We start from the raw sequence: 10,301 nt of genomic DNA on the forward strand, positions 1-10,301 counted from the left end.
CCTTTATCTTTGTGGAAGCCTGGGCCCTGGATCATAATGGGGTGCAGAATGTGTAAGGTCTGGATTCTGTAATTAGTTCTTGCTGGACTTGGCATTGGCAGATTGATGCATCCTCCCAGCCTGTTTCTATCTTTCCCTAGTAGGGCAGGACTCTAGAGAGATGGGGTTCCAGGAAACATTTGTGAGATCATCTGCCCAGGGTTGTCTAGATTGGCGTTATGGTAGTATCTGCAACTTGGTGTTTGAAAAAGAATAAAGATATCAAAAAGAACAAAATTTTTGATATTCTGGAACCTCTTTAGGTTCCAGAATATCAAAAGAAGATAGTACACAGATTTTAATATCTACAATGTCATATTTATTCTAAAATGTTTCTGAAAATAGAGAATATTTTCACTAAAGCAACTTCACTAAGAAGGAAATTCAGTGACCAGGAGGTGGTGCAAGAGATAAAGTGTCTGATTCTCCACCATGAGGCCCTAGGTCCTGTGACTGTGCCATTGTGATTTTTTCAAATTGATGGAGCCCCACTGATTTGTTTTTGATTTAATCTTCCTTGCAATTGGGTTTGTGTCATCAAAGATGCCCATGAGGTTTAGATGGGAAAGTGTTCCGCCAATATTTTCCTCTAAATAGTTGATAGTTTCTGGTCTAGCATCCAGGTCCCTGATCTATCTGGGTCACTAATGAATGCCAGTCCCTGTTCAGGGCACTAATATGCCAGACTAACTTCACGGGCGGGAGACAGACAACCAGGAACTCATGGCGAGCAAGGAAGCAGTATCTCTTTATTCATGTGGAAAGCAGCACAATCTAAGCTATCTCTAATCACAATCCTGTCCATATATATATATTCGATAAGAAGTGTGGAAACAGGATGTGACGACGTAGAGAGGATGGAGTGAAAAAAGACTGGTGCAAATCAGGGTGTACTAGGAGAGGGAGCAGAGCAAAAAGACATCATGAACTAGTGGGGATTAAAGCAGTGCACTGGAGGCAGGATGGTGCTTAGAAAACAGTGGTTATGTAAATAGAATACAGTGTTAAGCAGGAGGGATTAAACCAATGAAACAGAAGGGGTTTTAGAAGCAGAATTAGAAACATACCAACAAATGAAAGCATGTAAAATTCACTTTTTGAAATCAAGGATATTCTTTCCAGCATATAACAAATGTAAAATTTTAGAGTTGCAGAGGGAGATGCGGATTTTTGGGTTTCAGTCCTTTAGGATGAGGGAGATTCTGACCAGGCAGGGAGCAGGCCTTGCTGACTGAGTCAGAGAAAATCAATAAATTGAACATCTTTCCTTTGCAGAACATGTCTAGGTACATACAATATTGGACAGAAGCTACTTCCCATCAGCCCCTGTGCTTCAAGACAATACTGCCACCCCTATTCAGCGTCTCTATCAGGACACATGGCTACAGCTGGAGAACCTGCAGTGACACATCTTGCCTTCAATGGCCGTCACTCACACAGGGTTCAGTCCTGATGGGCTACATCATGAGACTTTGGCCCCAACAAACCTGTGTCAATCGTTGTAAGATCATTCATCAATTTATAAATGGGTTCCTTATACCGTCCCTTTCAAAGACAGCAGAATAATAAATAAATAAGCAAAATTGGCTTATTAATATTATTATGGGATGGAGAAACAGAGCCCGAGCTTCACAGTGGCACGTGTCACACCAGGGTGGAAGTCAGGACCTCATGGTGGAACTCAGGCACTTTATCTATAAGTGCTCACCCAGTTTCCTTCTTTGTGAAATTCTTTAGCAAAAACATTCTCCATTTTCAGAACGTCTTAGAATAAGTCTGTCCTCACAGATAGTAAAAGATATAAGAATTTCATTAAAGCACAATGGTTACACAAGAAGACTTTCTTTTTTTTTATATTTTATTTAAGAAAGGATTAATGAACAAAACCATAGGGTAGGAGGGGTACAACTCCACACAATTCCCACCACCCAATCTCCATAACCCACCCCCTCCCCTGATAGCTTTCCCACTCTCTATCCCTCTGGGAGCATGGACCCAGGGTCATTGTGGGTTGTAGAAGGTGGAAGGTCTGGCTTCTGTAATTGCTTCCCCGCTGAACACTGGCGTGACTGGTTGGTCCATACTCCCAGTCTGCCTCTCTCTTTCCCTAGTAGGGTGGGTCTCTGGGGAAGCGGAGCTCCAGGACACATTGGTGGGGTCTTCAGTCCAGGGAAGCCTGGCCAGCATCCTGCTGACATCTGGAACTGGTGACTGAAAAGAGAGTTAACATACAAAACCAAACAAATTGTTGAGCAATCATGGACCCAAAGCTTGGAGAGGAAGTGTTAGGGGGATAATCACTGCAAACTCTAGAGTACTTCTGCTTTTAGGTATATATTTTGCAGTAGTTTATGGATATGTGTGAATATATGCTCTCTCTCACAGAAACTGGTGTATATCTAGGTTTTGGGACTTTGTTAGAAAGTGAACCACCTGGGATGAAATTAGAGTATACTATGAAAGGAAAGGTCTCACCTGAGTAATGAAGCTGAAGGGTTGTCATTCCACATGTGAAGTCTCTGGACACAGTCTGAAGTGAAGCATGATGAGGTGGCAATCGTTGTGTTGATTAGGTTGTAATTGGCTGATGCAATATTATTTGATATGGATTGGGAGAGGCATATGGGAAAGTGGGCCCCATCCAAGGGTTCCAGGACTGGGGTAAGTAGAGGCTCTATAGTGGAGATGTGAGGTTCCTGCTGTCTTAGGGTTCAAAAGACAATCGATAGTCAATGTTATCATCACATTACTTGGTAATTGGGTTAACTTTGAAAAGTCCTTTTGTTAGGGTTTTCTGTACAGTACCCAGTACCTTGTATATAGCTATGCTATTGGTTGCTTCTGATCTACTTGGTCTAGGCTTTTGAGAGAGTCTGCATATCAAATACACAGCCTATATATTAAAAAGATTCAGTCTGTGTTTTAAAAACTTCAAGACATACAATTAATTTTCCCCCTCTCTTATTAATTAACTAGTTATTTATATGACTACATTTTACTAGGAGTGTACATAAAAACCATTCCCACCACCAAAAGACTGTGACCCATCCCTCCCACCCACTCCCACCCCCCACTGGCCCAGGAAGCTGCATGTCTACCCCTCACCACAGGGTTTTTACTTTGGTGCCCTACTTACAATTTGGTCAGGTCCTGCTTTTAGTTTCCCTTTCAGATCTTCTTACTCAACTTCTGTTGATGAGTGGGATCATCTCATACTCATCTTTTTCTTTCTGACTTAGCTCACTTAACATAATTCCTTCTAGCTCTGTCCAAGATGGGTCAGAGAAGGTGGGTTCATTGTTCTTGATAGCTGCATAGTATTCCATTGTGTATATATACCACAACATTCTCAGCCACTCATCTGTTGTTGGGCACCTGGGTTGCTTCCAGGTTTTACCTATTATGAATTGTGCTGCTATGAACATAGGAGTACACACCTCTTTTTGGTTGGGTGTTATGGAATCCTTGGGGTATAACCCCAGGAGAGGAATTACTGGATCATATGGAAGGTCCATGTCTAGCCTTCTGAGAGTTTTCCAGACTGCTCTCCACAAAGGCTGTACCAATTTACATTCCCACCAGCAATGTAAAAGGGTTCCTCTGTCCCCACATCCTCTCCAGCATTTGTTGCTGCTGTCCTTTTTGATGTATGCCATTCTTACAGGAGTGAGGTGGTATCTTAGTGTTGTCTTGATTTGCATTTCTCTGACAATCAGTGACCTAGAGCAGTTTTTCATATGTTTGTTAGTCTTTTGGGTCTCCTCTGTAGTGAATGTTTTGTTTATATCCTCTGCCCGTTTTTGGATGGGGTCATTTGCTTTTTTGGTGCTAAGCTTGCTGAGCTCTTTATATATTTTGGTAATTAGTTTCTTGTGTGATGTATGGCATGTGAAGATCTTCTCCCATTCTGTGAGGGGTCTCTTTGTTTGTTTAATAGTTTCTTTGGATGTGCAGAAGCTCTCAATTTGATATAGTCCCATTGCTTTGTTTCTGCTTTAGTCTTCCTTGCAATTGGGTTTGATTCATCAAAGATGTCCTTGAGGTGTAGGTGGGAAAGTGTTTTACAAATGTTTTCATCTAAGTATTTGATTGTTTCTGGTCTGACATCTAGGTCTTTGATCCATTTGGAGTTTATTTTTATTTCTGGTGAGATAAAGTGGTTCAATTTCATTCTTCTGCATGTTACACCCCAGTTTTCCCAGCACCATTTATTGAAGAGAGCCTCCTTCTTCCATTTAATCCTTTGGACCCCCTTATCAGAGATTAGATGTCCATAGGTGTGGGGATTTATTTCTGGGCTTTCAATTCTGTTCCACTGGTCTGTGTGGCTATTTTTGTTCCAGTACCATGCTGTTTTGATGATGATGGCTTTATAATATAGTTTAAGGTCTGGGAGTGTGATGCCTCCATTTCTGTTACTTTTCCTCAAGATGTTTTTGACAATTCTAGGTGTTTTCGGGTTCCAGATAAATGATTGCATTGTTTGTTATATTCTCTTAAAGAAGCTTGGTGGAACTTTGATGGGTATTGCATTAAATTTGTTTATGGCTCTGGGGAGAATATTCATTTTGATTATATTTATTCTTTCAATCCATGAGCATGAGATATCTTTCCATTTCTTGGTATCAGTTTCTATTTCCTTGAGTAGCGACTCAAAGTTTTAAGTATATTAGTCTTTCACTTCTTTGGTCAACTTTATTCCTAGGTATTTGAATGATTTTGCTGAAACAGTAAATGGGAGTGATTTCTGGATGTCTTCTTCTTCAGATTTAGTGTTTGCATAAAGAAATGCCACTGATTTTTGTCCATTGATTTTGTATCCTGATACCTTGCTATATTGCCTAATAACTTCCAGTAATTTTCTGCTGGATTCTTTAGGTCTTTCTATGTATACTATCATATCATCTGCAAATAGTGAGAGCTTGACTTCTTCCCTTCCAATCTGTGTTCCTTTTATTTCTTTCTCTTGCCTGATTGCTATGGCAAGAACTTCCAATACTATGTTGAAGAGTAATGGTGACAGTGGAGGATGTACAAAATATTGTATTTACTGTCGACTATAAAATATTAATCCCCCAATAAAGAAATTTTAAAAAGGCATATATGGTTATATGGGAAACTGGGAGATGTTATGCATGTACAAACTATTGTATTTACTGTTGAAATATAAAATATTAAATCCCAATAAAGAAATTTTAAAAAATAAAATGACTTCTTAAACTGAGAAAAAAAAGGCAGATCTGAAAAGTAAAAGCATTTATTTGTAAATAACAAGTAGACTAAAATAATGTGAGTCATAAGCTATTTGCTGCTAGACAGCAAAGTGATACATATTCAAGTGGGCCTAGACCTCTAAGGGATCCCTCTCTCTACCACCACTGGTCACTTCCATCGGGAATGGCATTTTGTGGGCCCTTCCCATGACCTTGTCTTTACCATAAAGCAGCGATGGTAGGAATAGCTGCAGTCTCTGAAGGGTGGCTGGGGTATCCTGCTCTGCCACTTGAGAAAGACTGTTCCTGAAAATGAGTGCAGCCTTCAGTGTTCCCAGCTGTGACCTTGAGCTGCAGGCTCAGATCAGTAGGGATGTAGAGGTTACACAGGCTCTGGTGCTAAGTATAAATATAAATGTAAATATATATATATATATATATATATATATATATATATATATATATATATGCCCTGGGTCAGATGGATGAAGGTAAATAGTTAATTTTAGCCACAGATTTTTTTTTTCTCAAGAACATGAGCTACTCCCTGCCCAAATCCAACTTTCTAGACCTTATCTCTACTCTGACTCTGTTCTCTCAGAGAATATTATTTTTTAATTTATATAATTTTTATTTATAAAATTGAAATATTGACAAGACCATAGGATAAGAGGGGTACATTTCCACAGTTTCCACCACCAGAACTCCCTATCCCATCCCCCCCACCCTGAAAGCTTTCCTATTCTTTATTCCTCTGCAAGTATGGACCCAGGATCATTATGAGGTGCAGAAGGTAGAAGGTCTGGCTTCTGTAAATTACTTCCTCACTGAACATGGTCATAGGTAGGTTGATCCATACTCCTAGCCTGTCTCTCTTTCTCCCTAGTGGGACAGGGGTCTGGGGAGGTGGGGTTCCAGGACATATTGGTAGGGTCATCTGCCCAGGGAAGTCAGGTTGGCATCACGGTAACATTTGGAACCTGATGGCTGAAAAAAGAGTTAAGACATAAAGCAGAACAAAGTGTTGACTAATCATGAACCTAAAGGCCAGAATATTGCAGATGAAGACTTGGGGTCTCCATTTTGGAAAAATATAGTAGGTATATTTTAAGTATATTCCAAGGGTCCATAATTTTACCAGTTTTTGTCTGAGCCTGATGTCTAATATGCAGGTGGACCCAGGTTCAAACAATATTCTTTTAAAAAAATATTTATTACTTTTTGTTGCCCTTGTTGCTTTATTGTTGTAGTTATTATTGTTGTTATTGATGTCATTGTTGGATAGGACTGAGAGAAATGGAGAGAGGAGGGGAAGACAGAGAGGGGGAGAGAAAGACAGACACCTGCAGACCTGCTTCACCAACTGTGAAGCGACAACCCTGCAGGTGGGGAGCCGGGGACTGGAACCGGGATCCTTACTCTGGTCCTTGTGCTATGTGCCACATGCGCTTAACCAGCTGTGCTACCACCCGACTCCCTCAAACAATATTATCTTACTTTAGGCTAGCTATCAAACTCAAGCAAAACTACCATGGTTGTTTGGCTCAGGAACATGCCTAGAATGGATTTTCTAGCTTTCTTCTACCCTAAAATTCTTAATGCCATCTACTCTAATCCTACTTTTTGGGATCCCATTCATTAACCATTTTGTCTCAATTTAGATCATGCCACCTTCCAGACACCAAGTTACAGATGCTACCAAGACCCCATCCCAACTTCTCTGAGCAGATGACCTCACTGGTGTGTCCTGGATCCTCGATCCTTCAGAGCTCTAGCCCACTAGGGAAAGATAGAAGCAGGCTAGGGGGTTCTAGGGAAAGAGACAGAGACATGCTGGAAGTATGGATTGACCTGTCAACACACATATTAAGTGGGGAAGCAATTACAGAAGCCAGACCTTCCACCTTCTGCACCTCATAATGACCCTGGGTCCATACTCCCAGAGCGATAAAAAATAGGGAAGCTATCAGAGAAGGGAATGGGATATAGAGTTTTGATATCAAGAATTGTGTGGAATTGTACCCCTCTTATTCTATGGTCTTGTCAGTGTTTTCATTTTTTTTAAATTTTCTTTTTTTAATATTTATTTTATTTATTTATTCCCTTTTGTTGTTCTATTATTGTAGTTATTGATGTCGTCGTTGTTGGATAGGACAGAGAGAAATGGAGAGAGGAGGGGAAGACAGAGAGGGGGAGAGAAAGAAAGACACATGCAGACCTGCTTCATTCCCCATGAAGCGACTCCCCTACAGGTGGGGAGATGGGGGCTGAACCAGAATCCTTACGCTTTATGCCACGTGCACTTAACCTGCTGCGCTACTGCCCTACTTCCCCAGTGTTTCCATTTTATAAATAAAAATAAAAATAAATCAGGCTAGAGGTATGGGTTGACCTGTCAATGCCCATGCTCAGCAGAGAAGCAATTACAGAAATCAGACCTCCTACCTTCTGCTCCTCCCCAAACAGCCATGATCCATACTCCCTGAGGGGGAGAAGTGACAGGATGAAGATAAGAGGACTCTGCACTCCAGCTCCATCAGCACCCAGAGAGAGAGAGAGAAGGAAAAGGAGAGGGACATATGGAGGTAGCTATGATGTTATGAGTGGCTTAGAGGGGAAGAGAAGAATAAATAAGGAGAAAAAAAAGGGGGGCAATTATGTATAAATGTAGACAGATAGTTGTAGAGATGATGGTTGGCCCATATCTACAAACTTAGGGTAACTGTAGTGGATTGCAGTGGGGAGACTGAAGATTCAGAACTCTGGTGACGGGAATGGCGTGAATTTAAACCCCTGTTAAAAAGTAATTTTGTAAGAGAGAGAGAGCCAGCTCTGACATTCCCAGAAACAACCACCACCTAGCCCAGTGTCAGGCACTTAGTACCCAGTGCTGTCAGGAGGGGTTGTCATGTAAATAAGGCACTTTTTAGTTCTTTCTACTTCTTGCTGTACTTATTGAGTCACTGCAAACTACTGTGCACTTTTACTTGAAGGTATGTATTTTCCCCTAACTTATGGATGCATGTACATATGCCCTATCTCAAGAGCCCTGGTCTATGTCTTTGTTATCTGTAGCTTTGTTAGGAAGTGCACCACCTGAAATGGATTAAGGAGTCCTTTGAGCTAGGAAAGGTTTCACCAGTGTAGTGGAGCTGGAGGGTTGACATCCCAGGTCTGGAGTCTCTGGACACAGTCTGAAGGGAAACATCAAGATGGCATTGGTTGTATTGATTTGGCTGAGATCAGCAGGTGCTGTATCTAATGGTATGGATTGAGAGAAGTGTGAAGGAAGACTAGCAAAGCCCTAAAAGTTCCAGGACTGGGAAAATAGGGGTTTTATAAAGAATGAGGGTGGTTCTTTGCTGTATTAGAGTTTAAGAAAGCAATAGAGAGTTATTGTTATAACGAAGTTATTTGGGAACTTGGTTGACTTTGAAAATCCCATGGTTAGGACTTACTGTACCATCCAAGACCTTATCATGATTTGTGTCACTTAATGCTATTTACAAATAACTATATATATATATATATATATATTTAAGTTTGATTTATACTTATTTATTTATTATTGGATAGAGACAGAGAGAGGTGGGGGAGATAGAGAGGGAAAGAGACAGAAAGACACTTGCAGCCCTGCTTCACCACTGGTGAAGCTTTCCCTGTGAACTCAGGGGTTTTCACATTTTTTTTTTTTTTTAAGTTTTATTTATTTATTTCCCATTTTGCTGTCTTTTTACTGTTGTTATAGTTATTATTGTTGCTATTGATGTTGTTGTTGTTAGATAGGACAGAGAGAAATGAGGTGAAGACAGAGAGGGAGAGAGAAAGATAGACACCTGCAGACCTGCTTCACCGCCTCCCCTGCAGGTGGGGAGCTGGGGCTTGAACCAGGATCCTTCTGCTGGTCCTTGCCCTTTGTGCCATTAATAATTTAATCCCAGTGTTACAATTCAATCGGTTCACTAATTTGAAAATTTAAGTGCCTAGATTGACAGAATATATATTCAGGACTGAATTCTATGTTTAAAAAGTTTGAGACATTCAATCTGTTTTTCTCTCTCATATTGATTAGTGATTTATCAGACTATGACTTAATAGTATACTCTAAAGTCTTATTACAAATTATTATTCATATAGTTTTTAATAAGTAAAGTAGAATATTTATATTCTCTTTTTATATTTTTGTACCTGAATATGTGGTGTTGCTCTTTTCTTATTTTTTTTCTTTTTTGTGTTGCTCTTTTCTAACTGATTGTAAAAGCTCTTTATAGCTTAAAGAATCAATCTTCCTGCCCATAATATATAGACTATAAATACACCCATGTTCAGCGGGGAAGCAATTACAGAAGCCAGACCTTCTACCTTCTGCAACCCTCAATGACCCTGGGTCCATGCTCCCAGAGGGTTAGAGAATGGGAAAGCTATCAGGGGATGGGCTGGGTTATGGAGATTGGGTGGTGGGAATTGTGTGGAGTTGTACCCCTCCTACATTATGTTTTTGTTCATTAATCCTTTCTTAAATAAAAAATTTAAAAAATATATCTCTTCATCTCATAAATTCTTTTCATTTGTTTGAACGTTTTCTTTGCTAGCTGAGAAGATAGTGCAAGTGTTTAGAACATCACACTAACATGCATAATATTTCTAGTTCACAACACTTGGCCCTGGATGTATCAGTGTAGTCCCCTCTCCCCCTCCCCTACCCCTCCCTTTCCCCTCCTTTCCTCCCTCTGCCTTCTCCTCCCTCCCTCCCTCTCTCTCCCCCTTCTCAAATAATAAAAAAATACATTTAAAAAAATCACATGAATAAATCATTGTCTTTTAAGTTGTTTCCACCGCCCCCCCCCAGGGTTATCACTGGAGCTCAGTGCCTGCACTGCAAATCCATTACTCCTGGAGGTTATTTTTTTCCTTTTTTGTTGCTGTTGTTGTTTATTATCGTTATTCTTGTTAGTATGATTGTTGTTGCTGTAGTTGTTGTTGGACAGGACAGAGAGAAATTGATAGGAGGGGAAGACAGAGAGGGGGAGAGAAAGCTTGCGAAGTGAC

At 40.4% G+C, this 10,301-nt stretch overlaps 1 protein-coding gene across 1 annotated transcript in view; it reads left to right on the forward strand.

Annotated features, from left to right (window-relative positions):
- LOC132541259 (PRAME family member 8-like) overlaps nucleotides 1–10,301 on the forward strand; it is a 202,579-nt gene that overhangs the window by 131,575 nt on the left and 60,703 nt on the right. The gene's annotated exons all lie outside the window — the stretch shown is intronic.

This window comes from Erinaceus europaeus, chromosome 11, assembly GCF_950295315.1.
Source record: "Erinaceus europaeus chromosome 11, mEriEur2.1, whole genome shotgun sequence".
NCBI classification, from domain to species: Eukaryota; Metazoa; Chordata; class Mammalia; order Eulipotyphla; family Erinaceidae; genus Erinaceus; species Erinaceus europaeus.